This window comes from Oryctolagus cuniculus, chromosome 13 (genome assembly GCF_051225735.1).
Source record: "Oryctolagus cuniculus isolate XC-2025 breed Fujian yellow rabbit chromosome 13, ASM5122573v1, whole genome shotgun sequence".
NCBI classification, from domain to species: domain Eukaryota; kingdom Metazoa; phylum Chordata; class Mammalia; order Lagomorpha; family Leporidae; genus Oryctolagus; species Oryctolagus cuniculus.
Window position 1 is genome coordinate 35,247,681 of NC_142879.1, and position 17,111 is coordinate 35,264,791.

The window sequence follows — 17,111 nt, forward strand, 5'->3', positions numbered from 1 at the left end:
TATTTCTTTTCTTTTCTTTTTAAAATTAATTTTATTTAAGGAGTACAAATCCAAGACCCTCTTTCTAAACTCCCCCCACCCCAGGATGGAGTAGAAGCCACAGATTAAATCTTTCACCAGGCACAGACAGAGCAGGCACAAAAACTCCAGGCTGGCTGTCTCCTGAGCCAGCCAACATCCCAAGCACCTCTATAAGAAAACACATAGCACAAAGAGGGGAAAGAGGTACCAGGATTGTCCTGAGTGGGGAAAAGAAAGGTAGAGAGGACCCTCACAAGCCCTCACAAGGGACCCTGACGTCAATGGGACCATGCTAGCTGTTGTCCTTAATTGCGTCACAGGAGTTTCCACACACTGGAGCTCCAAGTGGGGGCTTTCTTATTCTCACCAAGGTATTCTCCGTATATCTCCGTTTTGCCTTCATTACTAAATCTTGTTTCTTCTGACTCTCCAAATATTGGAATTCTGGAACCAGAACATTTGAGTTTTGAGGCACTTAAGCCCAGTTCTGCTGTTAACAAGAGTAATCTGGTGGCATAAATCTAGTTGGGTAACTGAGCCCGGCTGGAGGGAAGAGATTGGAAGGGCTTGGTGCTGTATGCAGAGCCATCCTACCTGCATGCTCACAGTGCCTCCCTCCCCCTCCGTTCATCCTAAAATCATTTCCCAGTCCCTTCTCAAACCCGGACCTTCGAAGCTGAAGAACACCGTCCCCAGGGGCAGGCAATGACCTGATTTCAAATAGGATTAGTCTGTCTCCGCTAGCTTTCTCCAGGCCAGGGGGCACCGTGGTGCGGGGGAGCTGGGGATGAGGTAAGCCGCGCCGCCGGCCCCTGAGGGGCGGGAGGGGGAGCCAGAAGGGTGAATCCTCTTGGAGAACCTGCAGGAGGCACCCCTGCGCCTGCCACCCCTACCCCCCAGCTTCTGAACATTCATCCCGTGAAACTCTTGAAGAGTTTTACCAACCGGGTGAGTTCCTCCACATTTTCATCAGAAACGGAATGTCGAAAACGCCAGCCAATTTTCAAGTTCACTTGGAAGGATAGGGGCTGCAAGGTGAAGGTTCCTTTCTGGGGGTGGTGCGGGGTGGGGGTGGGGCTGCAGCGCTTGATGCCAGCGAGAGGGGCCGGCCAGGGCAGCTAGAACCGAGGGTCCTCAGGCAGGAAGAGAAGGCTGAGCGCGCAATGTACTAACAGGTCAGATCTCGGGACTGGAGCGCGGAGGAGGCGGGGGTTTGGGGGCACCTGGGCCCCAGGGCGGAGCAGCGCGCGGCGAAGCTGCGGCCCCCGCCCCTCTGGCCTGCCACCCAGGACTCCAGTTGTCGTTCCAGCGGTAGTAACTCTTTGCTCTGAGCAGGGTTCTGCCTCGCCGGCCTCGGGAGTCGGCGCCTCGCGCAGTCCTCTAAGCAAGGCTACTAAGGTACACAGAAACTTACAGAGGGGTGGTGAGCAGCGCGCCTTTTCGTGGGGAGCTAGAGACCTAATCCCCTCCTTCCCCCCTCCGGCCCCGCACTCGCACACCACACACAGCGAAGAAGCGTAGACTCGTATAGACACAGACGAGATGGATGATCTGCTGGCTACTTCAGTACTTGTGGGTAAAACCACTCCAAGTTCCCGATTCTGTTCCCTGTGAAAAAGGTAACGTGAGGCTCCCCATGCCGGCTGGCTGTGCGCGTGGGTGGGTGGGAAGCTTGTCTCGTTAGAAAAGTTTCCTAGCGTCAAGTTCCGCAGACCAAACCACTGAGCCAGACCCACGTTCTCCTGTATTTGCCGGCTCCTGGCAGAGTAGGCAGGGATCTCCTTGCCGGGTAGCCCTGTCTCCACCAAGTACAAAGCGGACCGGCCCTTTCACACATCAAGGCCAGGTCTTGCCTTGCCCGAGGGAGAATGTGGCCATTACACCAGCTAAGGAGCTCACTCTTTGTTGTCCCCGAATCCCACCCTCCCTGAGGATTCCTGTGCATAGAATGAGAGGGGAGAGGGGGCTCAGATTCCGTTTGCCAAAAATTCCTCTGAGGCCCCTGCCTCCTCCGCATCTCAGAGGGGAGAGACTAAAGTGAGCCCTGTGACTGAGATCTTTTCTCTAGCTGCTCCCTCTAGCCAAGTCTGGAGTGGGTTGTCGGCCATGCACCGGCCCTGGCCTCCTGGCGGAGGTACCGCAGGCCAAGGTAACGGGACAGCGAATCTGGCCACACCCACCTCCTGGAGCCCTGCTGAGCGCGGAGGGAGTGCATTTTCTGCCTCTGTTTTAGATTTGAATTGTGGCGGTTTAACCCGTTCCTGGATCTGACTCCACCTCTCCTTCAACCGGACCAACTTCAAACAGACTCTCACGCAGGGAATGGGCTTAAGGAGCAGATCTGTAGCAAGAAATGGGGAAGAGATGTCAGAGGCTGTGGTCTCGGCAACCCCTCCTCCTTGGTTACCTCTGAGTGTCTCCTCTTGCCTTGTTCTTTTTTAAGAAGAGCCAACGAGCAGAGGGTTCTGGGAGCTGAGTTCATACCACTGCTTCAGAGATGGCTGAGAAGACCCTAAACTTGCATCCACCTCTATTCTCCCTTGAACAGCCTCTGGCAGGGTTGCACACCCCATGGTGTTGGCGAAGATGCAAGTACTGGGCTTTTTTTTTTTTTTTTTAGATTTATTTATTTGAAAGGTAGAATTACAGAGAAGACAGAAGTCTTCTATCCACTGGTTCACTCTTTCTGCTGGTTCACTCCCCAAATGGCCAAAATGGCTGGAGTTGGGCCCATTCTAAGCCAGGAGCCAGGAGGTTCCTCCAGATCTCTCACACAGGTGCAGGGGCCCAAGCACTTGGGCCATCTTCCACTGGCTTCCCAGACCATAGCAGAGAGCTGGATTGGAAGTGGAGCAGCTGGGACTTTGGCTATGGGATGCTGGCATTGTAGGCGGTGGCTTTACTTGCTATACTACAGTGGGGCCCCAGTACTGGTTTTTTTTTTTTTTTTTTTTTTTTTTTTTTTTTTTTTTTTTTTTTTTTTTTTTTTTTTTTGACAGGCAGAGTGGACAGTGAGAGAGAGAGACAGAGAGAAAGGTCTTCCTTTGCCGTTGGTTCACCCTCCAATGGCCGCCGCGGCCGGCGCGCTGCGGCCGGCGCACCGCGCTGATCCGATGGCAGGAGCCAGGAGCCAGGTGCTTTTCCTGGTCTCCCATGGGGTGCAGGGCCCAAGCACCTGGGCCATCCTCCACTGCACTCCCTGGCCACAGCAGAGGGCTGGCCTGGAAGAGGGGCAACCGGGACAGAATCCGGCGCCCCGACCGGGACTAGAACCCTGTGTGCCGGCGCCGCTAGGCGGAGGATTAGCCTAGTGAGCCGCGGCGCCAGCCACCAGTACTGGGTTTTAAGGAGGACTTTGACTGCAGGTATTTGGCTGGGCTTCCTCCCTCATTGTTGTGATGGGCTTGACCAGTGTCTCCACCATCACCTCCCATCCACAGATATTAGTGCCAGCCGTGCTCTGGATGAGTGCAGACTGCTAATACCAGGGAGGAGGGGGTTACACACTCTAAGATACTCTTCAAATCTGAGTTGTGAGGGAGCAGCAGAGTCAGGGAACCCTGGGCCCTGGAGGACTGGTGAACTGTCCAGGGCTTTTAGGCCCCTTGGCTGCTCCTGCATCTCATTTTTGAAACCAAAGATAGAGGTTTCCACAAGTGAGATTACTTTAGGAATGAGACAAATGAGGTCCAGAGTGGCAGGACTAGGTGTCATCATGGGGGCCATGTCTCCTGAGGAACAGGAGGAACATAAGTGCATCCTCCTGGACACATCAGACCACCTGGACTCTGACCCAGAATATCAAAACTGAAGGATTAAAAAAGAATGTGTATAAGAGAGTCAGTGGTGGTGTGGGACTACGAGTTCCCATTGGCCCCACCTTTCCCCCTTGGCCATACCTGAGGGATGTCCTTCATGCATTTGTTTATTCATTTTAGTATTTACTGAGGTCTTTGTTAGTGTTTATACAATAGAAAAAAGAGTGCAAGACAATCTTTATCCTCCAAGAAATCATTAGGTAGAGGTGATGCCCTGTGCCCAGCGTTAGTTAGGACTATTCCCATGTGCTCACTGACTCCATCAGACATGCACTGGCACTTCTTTTAGAAGCACCTTGGATATGCACTCAGAGCCCTGTGGGCACAGCAGGTGCTCAATACAGTGTTTGTAGGTGCTCTTGAGAGTTACAAGAAGAAGAAGCCAGAGTTTTCTGACACTTAAGATGTGAGGGAAGCTTAAGCAAGTGTCTGGGGTCACAGAAGGAAAATTATGCAAACATTGTTCAGATTCTATCTGGACAAATGATACCCCTGGAGCTAGAATTGTGAGTTCTCACCTGACTGCAGTCCGCAAAAGGGAAACTGGAAATCAACATCCTTCTAGAGGGGAAAGGCACCCTCAGGCTCCTGGGTGATTGGAGAAACTGGAGCGCCTACCATAGCGCTCCCCACAGTGAAGACGTCCCCAAAAGTGTTTACTGAATATAACAAGAGCAAATATATTTTTTTGTAGTCCCTGTGGTTATTTGTAGTACGAACGAATCTTCAAAAACAGTAAGATCGCTCGCTTAGTTAGCATGGCAAAGACAAGAGGAAGGTGAGTCAAAGGGCAGGGGCTGTAGGAGCTGCTGAGCATGTGGTCGAGGATCACCGGATCCCAGATCCTGAGACCGTCACAGAGCAAGCATCCGAAAGGACTTCCGACGGGTGGCTCAACCGTTCTGCGCTCGTCCTCCTGGACTTGTTGCCAGCAGGTTGGCTATTATCCCTTAGGGGGTCAATGTTAGAACCCGGGCAGAAGCCCCGGAAACTTTTCGTGTCTTCTTTGGTCCCAGATTCGGGCAGGGCCAGGCGGAGCCCCTGTTGAAAGCCGGAAGGGAAAGGCAGAGCAGGCATAACGCTGGAGGCGAGTCGGCCTCGGTGCCGTCCTCACCTGGCCTCCTCCCGCAGTAGAGCGAAAGCGTTCGTTCCTTTTGCAGAGCTCAGAACCACCCTTAATCGCCCTTTCGCTCGAGGCTGAGATTTCCCGGTCTGCAAATAGTATCCTCGGTTCGATTTGACAGGGCAGTTTGTTTATGTTTCTTGGAATCAGGGTGAAGAGAACACCGCCACCATGTCCGTTGCCAGTACGTGGTGAACGCTCACGAAGTGAGGGAATAGATCGAATGAACAAATGAGCCGATAGGATTTTCATCTAGCAACCTCCACGTGCCTCCCTCTGCCCATCCGGCCGTTTTTCTGGATCCCTCTTGGAGGAGAATCGCACGCAGGCCTGATCCCTCTTGGTGGCCTCGAACGACCCACCACGGAGTGCCCCTGAAATTCCGAGAAGCCTTGCTTTTCGCGCCGAGGGCGCGGATCTCACTCCAAACTTGCCTTTCGGAGTCGCTTGGCCCGGGCCGGTTCTGCACTGGGTGAATCTGATGGAGGGTCCCGGGACCTCCAGGGACTCAGACCCACAACCCAGCCACGGTCAGCTCAGGTCCTCGGGCCTCGATTTCCCTCTGGCTACAAGCGACGCCAGCCGCGCGCTGGTCAGCTGCGTTCGGCGGGGCGGGGGAGGCCATCGGTTTGAGGGGCCGTTGGCTGCACTTGGCTATCTAAGCCAGGTTTCCTTTCCTTCGCTTCCCGCAGGTTTCTACAGCCTGTAATGATCACTCTTCTACTCTCAGAGAACAGTTTTGTGTCCGAAAAACAAGGAGCAAAGAGCTCTAAAGGAAAGAAGTCAAACTGATGGCTGCAGTTCAATTTTAAAACTGAATGCCTGGAGTAATTTTCACTTCCCACCTCCCTGGCTCTTCTCTGCCCCTTGTCCTGCTCCTGATTTGCCTGTCCCACCTCTTCCTATTTTTATTTTCTCCCATTTGCTCCTGGGCTCTGGCCTTCCTTTCCTGCTGGGACTGCTCCATCAATGTTCAGTTCACACCCTCAGCCCACCTTTCTGAGAAGATCCAGGTGGAGATTGAATTTAGAGGAGAGACCAGGCAGCCAGGATGTTTCAGGGTGATAAAAGCTGGTCTATGACTCAAAATCTAACGAAAGACAGCAGCTTTTAATTTTTTTTTTATTTTCCAAAGAATAGGTCAGCTTAATATAAAAAAAATACTGCACAGATGTTCCATCACCCTCAGAAGTATTGTTCAGGAGCCAAGGGCATGGGCCAGAGACACATTGAACACTTATTGGCTGGTGTCAGCCATCTATACCCCCACTCACCATTTGAACCCCCACTATGTCCTAGGCCCATTCAGGGTTCCCGACCATTGGGGTTTTTGGATGGAGACATGTGTAGGCTCTGAAGTGCATCCTCTGAATCAAAAGTTCCAGCAGCTTCCTTTCCCATCTCTTTCCCTTTAAGTTTCTCGCTTTGTCCCATTACAGAAATAGCAGTGGAGTGGCCCATCCCTTCTCCTGTGCTCTCCCATTACACCTACTTTTTTTTTTTTTTTGCATTAGCCTGCTCAGGTAATTCACACCCTCTCTCTAGATAGGTCACGGGCATAAACCTGATACAGCACATAGCCACAGGCACATAGCCACAGGGTTAACAGAAGGAGAATAAGTGGGAATTGTTGTTAAACTAGTACTACAACCATCATCATTACAGGAAAGCATCTACACTTGCAACTTGAAATCACCCAAGGGTATGTGCTTTGCAGAATGGAGGAGATGCAAGCCTTCCTCTTTAAACAAGAGCTGATAGTCTCACATCTCATTTAATCTTTATGACAACTGGGAGAAGCTGTGGTTCTTTTCTAACAGATGGCTATGCCTAGGAGTCTAGTGGTTGGATAATTCGATCAAAGTAAACCACTAGTAAAGGGGCTGGTGGAGCCTCTGATTCAAAAATTCCTGATTCTTCTAATCCCCAATCTGGTGGGTTTTGGAGATTCTTGAGTCAAGGACAAAGTAAAGTTCAAAGGAAAGCTTGTTTTTCATTTAGGGTGAATTATTCTCCCCATTATTTCAAATAGTTTACCAATGTGAGTATAGATGCAACCAGAGTTTTTTTTAATGATCTATTTATTTATTTGAAATGCAGAATTACAGCGAGGCAGGTAGACAGGCCTTCCATTTGCTGGTTCACTCCCCAAATAGCCAATCCAAAATCAGGAGCTGAGAGCTTATTCTGGGTCTCCTACGTGGGTGCAGGAGCCCAATGACTTGAGCCATCTTCTATTGCTTTCCCAGGCCATAGCAGAGAGCTGGACTAGCAGTGGAGCAGCCGGGACTCAGAGCCCATATGGAATGCTGGCACTACAGGCGGCAGCTTAGTTTACTCCCCCACCGCGTCCTTCCCTGAGTTATTAACAATCTCTTATGGCAAAGAAAGCGCATTCCTGGTGTGCCCTGCACAGGGCGCGCTGCTGACAGCTTGGTGAGGGAAGGGCTCCACTGCAAAGACAATGACGGTCGCCGCGTGCCCTCGCCCCAGACCTCGGCTTGGAAAGATACGAAGGCCTTAGAAGCCCAGGAGCTTCCCCTAGCTCGCTCCTGGTTGCCCCTTTGTGTTAAGGTTCTCTCCTGGCCCTCCCGCAGGGCCTTGCCTCCTATCCTCTCCTCTCTGCTTCCCCAGCCCTGCTGCCCGGGGCACCCTGCAGGCTACCCTCCTCTGCTCCCCAGCTCCAGCGCTACTGTGGTGCTCTTACAGCTGCGGAACGGCGGTGCGACCTGGCCGAGCGCTGTTTGCGGGCATAGGCAGGGCTTTGGCACAAGCCGCAGTTACCAGCGCTCGGGTAAGGGGCCGGCGCGAGGAGGCTGCTGGAGGCGCGCAGCCCCCGGCCTCTGAGCTCCGCGCCGGGAGGGGCGGGAAATTTATGGTCTGTGTACACTTTCTGGCTCCAGAGCCCTGCGCACCAGGAGGATGGGGCCCTGCGAACCCGAGGCCGTGAGCTGGGGGCCTCAGACGCCGCAGCCATGTATGGTGCCCACGGGTCTCTCAGTTCTGCCCGGCTGTGGTCATAAACCTCCCCGGAGCCCGCGGCTGAAAACGAAAGTCCAGGCAAGAGGTGGGTGCAGGCTGCAGAACCCTGCCCTCGCAGGACAAGTTTAGGAAACCTGTTCCGAGACGGAGAGAGGAGCTGGTTTGCTTCGCCCTCCCCGGGGAGAGTGTCTACACTGGCGGCTCGGAATTGCGCGCGGTGATGGGGGATGGAATTCTAGGCCCAGCACTGGCTGTGTGACCTGAATACGGACAGGTCACTCCCGAGTGTCCGGAACGCGCCCATCCTACTGTGGTCACATGGAAACCTGCGCCCTCATCTTTGCTGTTAGGGCCCAGACTGGATTCCGGTTCCTCGCGTCGGTCTGCAGCAGATAAAAGGGCCCATCGAAAAGCTGGGGTAACCAAGAGAACCCCTTGGGCCTCCGGCCTCAGAGGAGGAGAGAGAGGCCGGGAGAACGGCCGGCCGGGAGCGGGAGGCCCACCTGCGGGTGGGCCTAGAGGTCTGGCTGCCTGCGTTGCGCTCCCGCAGAGCTAGCACTCAGCTCCTCCGAGCCGAGCCCCTGTCTCAGAGCCCCCGCCCCCGCTTCAGGCCACACCTGCGAGAAGCAGCGGAGAGTTAGAGCAACGCAGGTTCCTTTACAGACTGTCCCCCAAATCGGTGTCGGGGATGGTAACGGCGCAGGTTCGGCTTACAATTTCAGGCGCAACTTTTCAGTTTATTAATAGTAAACATTTTGCGCGCAATGTTCTGAAAACTTTACAAGTATTAGCTCCTTTGCTTTTAGCCAAATTCCGTTAGGTCGTTACTTAGTTGTTCCCATTTTACAGACAAGCAAACTTTAATTAGAGAGTTTCACTCACTTGACCGTGGGCGCGCATCCAGCAAATTCAGTTGGGAGCAGTTCACACATCGCTCTCTCTACGATCTACTACGCTATCTAAATCATCTACCGTGCTCACGAAATAAATGCTTATCTAGGGTGTTAAGAGTTAAGCAGGAGAGAGCAGGTAGAATTCCCGCAGAAAGCCAGGCTCCATTTACTCTCTTCTAATCCCTCTCCCGAAGGGGCACGCTCTCTCCCTCTGGCTCTGGATGCCGCCAGCGGTCCGGGTCAGCCAAGAGAGGTGACCAAGGCGATAAACACCGTACGGCAATTACAGCAGGGGCGTGTTAATTGAGCTGCGCACTAGGGACTGTGAGTTTCACTTGTCCTCTGCATTGGTTTGATTTACAGGACGGGCCGGGGCTCTGCATCCCGACTCTCTGCAGGAACCTCGGCTTAGCCAAAGCCCATCTCTGATTCACCGGGCTCTGGGACGCGCCTTGTGGTATTTGAATCCTTACAGTTTCTCTCTGAAGCCATCTATTCTCTTAGAATTTTTTAATATTTTTTTTAAATAAAAAGTATTAAAGAGGCAGACACACGGGGAGGGAGGGCGGGCAGGGAAGAGAGAGAGAGAGAAAGAGAGAGAGAGAGTGAGAGACCCTCCTATTTGCTATTTCACTCCCTCAAATGCCAGCAAACTTTAAGGATAGGGCTGAGCCAAAGCCGGGAACTCAATCCAGGTCTCCCACGTGGGTGGCATGGACCAAACTTCTTGAGATGTCACATACTGCCTCCCAAGGTGCATATTAGCAGGAAGCTGTGATAGAGAGGGGAGCGGGGACTCTAACCCACACACTGCTGAGGTGATGGGACAAGGAGGTCTTTAAACTAGAGTTTTAACCTCTAGGCCAAAGTGCCCACCCCTAATCAGTCTTTTTGTTTTTCTTTCCAGGTGGGAAATAGGGAGTTGCACCTCTAATTGGTGCGGCTGGAATTCCTTCCTGCGATAGGTAAAAGCCATCGACGGAGCTGGCACTTTCTTCAGAAACAGAAGAGTGGTGGGCGCTGTGGCGCTGTAGGTTAATCCTTCGACTGCGGCCCCGGCATCCCATACGGTCGCCGGTTCTAGTCCTGGCTGCTCCTCTTCTGATATAGCTCTGCTATGGCCTTGGGAAAGCGTCAGAAGATAGCCCAAGCGCTTGCGCCCCTGCATCCGGGTGCAAGACCCTGAAGAAGCGAAGAAGCTCCCGGCTGCGACTGTTAGTGGCCATTTGGGGAGTGAACCAGCGGATGGAAGACCTTTCTGTCTCCCTTCTCTCTCTGTAACTCTACCTCTCAAATAAATAAATAGAATTTTTAAAGAACCAAACCCAAACAAACAAAAAACAAAAACATGTGGAGAATGGAACACAGTGAAAAACGTGAAAGAAATAGGAAAGGGAAGATGGGAACTCTGGACAGAAGTGGAGTTTTGAAGCGTTTCTCACATTTTTAAAGAGGATGGGCGGAGTTGACACAACTGGTTTGGGGTTGGGCCATAAATTCATAGAAGATTTATTCCTCAATCAGGGAAAAGCCATTAAGATATTCTTGGCTTCGTCTGTGGGAAAATAATTTCTTTGATTGAGTTGCCCCAGAAGACCCTGTGAAGCCCTCTCCCCTCCGCCCCGTCTTTCCTGCCTGCCGGAAGGAGGGGAGAGGCGGGAGGCTCCAGGGAGAAGAGGCCTCTCCATCTTTTCCAGCAGCTTGAATTTCACTTTGCGCTTTTCTTTCTGCCTCTCGGCTTCATCCCCCTGCCTTGGGGACTGGGAACCTCAGAGGGAACATCCTCCCGCTAGGAGCCTAGCCGCCGTCGCTGCTCTCCGTCCCGCAGGACGGCTGGGTCGCCCCGGGGCGGAGCCTCGGCCTCTGCGGCCCCGCGCGCCCCGGGACTGTGCATCCGCGAAGCGCAGCAGCCGGACCGGCGGCGACGCGGGGGTGAGGCGAGAGCCACAAAAAGTGGAAGACAGGAGCCACGGAGCTGGGTGAAGCTCGGAGAAGTTGGGCTGTCAGTCCCTTGAGACTCCAGGTATGGGTCCGTTCAGAGGCTCCCTGAGGTCAGAACTATTTTCACAGTAAAAGGTTCGCGCCCTTTCCACAACTGAACAAAGGCGGCTCTGAGAGGCCTTAAGACTGTGACGTCGTGGCTCTGACGGCTGACGGAATGTGTGTCGTAATGTTTCACAACTGTTTCTGTTTTATATTTTACCACGATAAAAATGCTTGTCAAAAATGTTTTTTATAGCTTTACCTGTGATGTGTGTCTGTTCATATTTAAACACAATATGGAGTGAAATGAAAAACTGATTTCCTCCTCAGCCACCCCGACATTTTGAATTCTTCGATAGCCACTCATGGCTACTGGCTGTCCAATGGACGGTGCAGATAGAGAACGCATCCCTTGTAGCGGAGTCCTGTTGCACGGCGCTAATCTATGCCACAAGTAAAAAGGGAGATAGCAATCAACAAATGATTTTTAGCGTCCTCAGTGGTTTTTAAGATTTCGGAGGGATTCTGAGGCCAATTCTGTGCACCTTAGAACCTTCTTTCTGTTATGCCCTTGGTTGACTGAGGCACTGGAACTGGAGGCTACCTAAACCCCTGTGTCTGCTGTCTCCATAATATGGTACCATTTTCAATCTGTGAGCTTCCGTTCCTGCGTCTCTAAAAAGGGCGTAATAGTTCCTGATCATAAACTGTAGAGTCACTCTAACTGCTCATGAAAAGCATGAACCCTGTAGCAAAGCTGAACATGCTTGTATCTCACCCCAGTCCAGAAGACTTTGGGCTGGTTTCCAAGCCTCTCCATGGCTCCATTTTTTAATCAGTAAGTTGGAATAGTTATAATAGTGATATCTCCCTAAGGTTTATTATAAGGAGTAAATAAGATAATTAAGTGACAATCACTTAGAAAGAGTAATTGACATAGTGCATTTACTACTGTATATGCGTTAGATATTATCTTACATATCTAAAGTGCAAATGTTACTGGGTGCCAATACAAATTAATTACCCCTTTCAGTAATATTTGTACTATAAAATATTTGTACTATATATATACTACATGTGTATATATATAAAATAAAATTTATTATCTTAATCATTTTAAGTGTAAAATTCAGTATTATAATGATATTCATATTGTTCTGCAGCCAATACCCAGAAGTTTGTCATTTGGCAAAATTGAAACGTTACACTCATCAAACAGGTCCCCATCAGTAATGTTTTTATGCTGATATGAACCAGACTTCATGCTTTAGATCAGAAATATCAGATCTAGCCGGCGCCGTGGCTCACTAGGCTAATCCTCCACCTAACGGCGCCGGCACACCGGGTTCTAGTCCCGGTCGGGGCGCCGGATTCTGTCCCGGTTGCCCCTCTTCCAGGCCAGCTCTCTGCTGTGGCCAGGGAGTGCAGTGGAGGATGGCCCAAGTCCTTGGGCCCTGCACCCCATGGGAAACCAGGATAAGTACCTGGCTCCTGCCATCAGATCAGCGCGGTACGCCGGCCGCAGCGTGCTGGCCGCGGCGGCCATTGGAGGGTGAACCAATGGCAAAGGAAGACCTTTCTCTCTGTCTCTCTCTCTCACTGTCCACTCTGCCTGTCAAAAAAAAAAAAAAAAAAAAAAAAAAAAGAAATATCAGATCTAGTATTAGCCATCCTAGTTAAAGAGTCCATATCAGTCATTCAAACTAGCTGAAGTGATCGGGAAAGGACAGCTTAGGATCCCCCATCCCTCTGCCATTTCTATTGTTTTCTCCCCCTTTATTTTTTTTTTAAGATTTATTTATGGGCCTGGCACTGTGGTATAGTAGGCCAGGCCTCTGCCTGTGGTGCTGGCATCCCATATGGGTGCCAGTTAGTGTCCTGGCTGCTCCTCTTCTGATCCAGCTACCTGCTTATGGCCTGGAAAAGCAGTGGAAGATGGCCCAAGTGCTTGGGCCCCTGCAGGAGACCTGGAAGAAGCTCCTGGCTTTGGGTTGGCTCAGCTCTGTCTTTGCAGCCATTTGGGGAGTGAACCAGCAGATGGAAGACCCTTTTCTCTGTCTCTCTCTCTGTCTGTGACTCTGTCTCTCAAATAAATAAAAAAAACTTTTTAAAAACAGATTTATTTATTTGAGAGGCAGAGATGGAGAGAGATCTTCCATCTGCTGATTCATATCTCAAATGGCAGCAATGGCCAGGGCTGAGCTGATCTGAAGCCAGGAGCCAGGAGCTTTATCCAGATCTCCTATGTGGGTGGCAGGGCTCCAAGTACTTGGGTCATCTTCTGCTGATTTCTCAGGTGCATTAGCAGGAAGCTGGATTGGAAGTGGAGCAGCGAGAATTTGAACAAGTGTCCATATGGGATGCCAGCATCCTAAGCATCAGTTTAACCCACTATGCCACAATGCCAGGCCCTTTTTCTTTTAGACCCATGGATACTAATAGCTTCCTCCTGATCAAACACTGGATACACCCTTGGATTGAAGATGATGTCCTCAAACTGACTGCTGATGGTGGAGAGGGGAGTCAGTGATGGCTTATGAAATAGGCCATTGAGCCTTAAAGTTGACTTTTTTGAGACATTCCTGAAATGTTCATATCACAATTCAGAAAAAGAAGTTCAGGATTGGCCTCTGGTTGCATGGAAAGGCCTTGCTGATGGTTAGCAATCAAGAGAACAAAAATTAGAGTAAGCTAGCTGGGTTTTTCACTTAGCAATGTTTTTGGTTTTGTAGGAGGAGACAAAAAATTGCTTAAAATAAGTGTAGACACTAAAATTATCAAACGTTTCTTTTTGGTAGTGTTTGTCTCTTTCCAAAGATTTAGTTTTTTTTTTTTCCTTGAGGACTCTGGCTTTGCTTTCTGTGGGGTTCTTTTCCTTACGGTTCTCTCTGCTTTCAATTTTTGCTCAGCCTGGCCTCCGTTCTGGTGTCAAGGTCTCATGTGTGTATGAACTACATCATCTAGAAAAAGAAGTTGAATGGATGGATGAAGTTCACATACCCCTTCTTGCTGCTGATTTAGGGCCAGGAGAATGGAACACCTTGATTGCATTAGCTGGTGTTGCATCTTCACAGGGATCCCTGAAAGGACACTGAGTGGTTATTTGGAAAGGGCAATGAGGAATGGAAAATGAGGAGGCAGTACAAGACTGGTGTCCCTTGCCCTTGGTGGGGGTTATAGAGTGTTGTCTTCATTTGGGACACAGTTGAGTTGGGATTTTATTTTTCATTACTGGGGCACTTCCTTTGTCATTTTGTCATAAAGCTGCATGCTATATAGGCACTGAAGTCAGGTCTTGGTCATAGTTGGCAGGACGAACAATTGGAGACATCATTCTAGTCTTGGATGATGGCTTTTACCCTTACATCATTAATATTGTTCCTTTTATGAACAATCCCTGTGTTCTGTTTTTGTCTTGTAGATTCTGCAGTTGTCTAATTGATCTTAAATATTTGTTAAAATCCAGATTCTTGTTATTTTTCAATTAGATTCTGATTTGGTAGATCTTGAATGTGGCGATGACTGGATATTTGGGTGTTTACCAAGTATACAAGTGATTCCTGTAATCAGGTTCATCTAGGAAATAGTGAATTATAATTGATCCTGCATTTCTTCATTGTGTCAACTATTTGAGCTTAGAGTCATTATCTGCAGGCTAATTCCTGGATTGTGTGAATTTTGGATACTAATATAAGTTTTGGCTTCATATTCATTTTATCTTTATTTTCTTTTTCTCTCTAATTTCTAATTGAATAAAATTTTATTATACCAATTAAAAAATATACCATCTTAAATTCTTCTTGAAATGCCCTAGAATATATCAGGTCAGGTTCTGGAAGGAAAAAGAAGATACACTCAGTGGGATTTTTGAGGAGAGTTTTCATGAAAGATTATTTCCAGAAGTGTGGGAACCACCAAGAGATGTTTCCACTAGCAGCAGCAGGCTGGGGGCCGTATTAATTCCCTGTGCTGCTGTCACAAATGCACGCAAACTTAGGGATTAAAACAACAGAAATTTATCTGCTACAGTCCTGGAGGTCAGAGGCCTTAAATGAGTTTCCCTGGGCTCCAGTCACAGTGTTGGCAGAGCTGGTTCCTTTTTGAGGCTCCAGGGGAGAATCCATTCCTGCCTCTTTCAGCTTCTGGTTGCTGCCAGCATTCTTTGGCTTGTGTCCACATCACGCTAATCTCTGCTTCTCTGGTCACAGAGACTTCTTGTCTGCTGCAAATTCCCCACTGCCTTCCTCTGATAAGCACCGTGGTGGTTACATTTAGTGCCCACTCAGACAACACAGGCTGATCTACCATCTCAGTCTCCTTAACTGAATCACATCTGCTAAGTTCTATTTGCTATATTAGGCAACACACACAGGTTCTGATATGATTGGGGCTGTTATTCAGTCTCGCATGAGGAATGATGCTGCTGAGGCTTGGTGCTGAGGAAGCAGACATGTAGCAGTGGCTGTGGGTGGGGGGAATGGCTACTGTCAGAATGGAGTCTCTTGTCTTTGTAGGGAGGGAGTAGGAGGAAGAAATACACTGACCTCTCTTTCCCTCACCCCTGGCCTGGTCTCCAGCCAGTGCATCCCACCAGCTAAAGCAGAAGGTGAGATCCATACAGATGGATACAAAACAGGGCAATAGAGCAGAGTGGATCTGGAAGGAAACCAGAGAGCAGGTGGGTATCAACGCAGACCTCCATGAAGATATGGGCATGATTACAGTCTTGGCTTCTGAGCAGTTTTTCTCAGAGGAGGGTCTTGTCCTAGAGCAAGCTGCACTAGTGCACACACATGCTCCAGAGTTTCCATGGCATCTGAGGAGGAGACAATATGAAATTCAAGGCCAAGCTTCAGTCCAGGGTTTGGATTTCTTTTTGTTATCCCCAGTGCCCTAGTCTAAGGTGCAAAGGGCTACTTGGTTGATGTGAAAGTCATAGGATCCCAGACATTCAGGAAACCACCTCTGAAATCAGCACTAGCCCCTCTCTGTCATCAGAATGTTCCAGTCCCACGCAGTTAGGCTGCAGATTTGGTCTTCTGGAACCCCATGCTGTTCTTGAGACTTGCAGAAAAGTTATAATATCTTGCATACTATAGCTTCCAACTCCATATAGAAATTGAAAACCCAGCTTGGGTCAGCAAGGGCAGAAGTCTAGCCTTGTTTGCTGAGCTAGCCCATGGGACCGCAGGCCCAGTCTCTAACCCACAGCCCTTGCCCATACATTCCTTAGTTTTTCTTCTTCTCTGCCACTTCCTAACAGTCACCTGCCTCCCTCCCTCTGTTCGGGATCACCTATCAGCCTGCTTTCAGACATCAGTTTAGCCCTTTATCTTCTCCTCTCCCATATTTCTCCCGGTTAAGACTTGAGAGGCCTTTTCTAGCAAACTGGCTGGGATTTGACGTCAGGTGATTTGGGAAGCACCCATGTTCAAATTCCTGCCTTCTAATGATTGCTGTGATTTTTTTAAATTGACATTTGAAACTAAAGACAAAACCAGCTGCTACTTGAAGAGAAAAAAGCAAAACATGAAAAGAATCTCCTGTATAACCCACCGCACTCCCCCAACCAAAGTCCAAACCAATAAAATGAATCCAGCCAATAATTCAGTCTCCCTGGCTCATTCATGGTGACTAAAGCCTGCAGAAGCAGCACAGCAGGGACCCTTCATTGACCACGAATTTATCATTAGTAATTTTATTAGCTTTAACGTCACCAGCAGGGGCTATTGATAGTTTCAGTATTCTTTTTCCTAAGGGTTTTTTCCCTTCCAAAAGACATGTGTTCTACAGTACTGACGTTTAATTGCCTTTATAATTTAGTGCATCTTGGTTGAATGACAAACTTTTCAAAATGCCATCCTTGAAAAGGGATTCCACAATTTGTAATCTATATAAATTTGCTATTTGTACCTTTCTTTTAAAAATTTCTCAGGGCTTAGAAGCATATCAACTGTAATTATTATAATAATCCTCTAAAGGGAGACACTCATCTGTCATGGTTGAAAGCAATTTCTTTTCAGTAGGAAAGGTTTAAGATGTCTTGTTTGTAGAGAAATAGCCATCCATTAATTGGTAATTTAAGCAAGTTCCCTAAAGTCAGGCAATGGGTTTAATGAGACCATTGGCCCTTTGAAGTTGAATGGGAGCAGGGGTGAGCTCACCACTCCTTAAGAAGACATTAAATCAATTTGGTGTAAAAGGTAGAGGGACATAGTCCCCTCCTACAGTTTCAAGGAAAGATCATGCACACACAGATTTAGCTCCAAGCATGGAAATTAGATGGTAGGC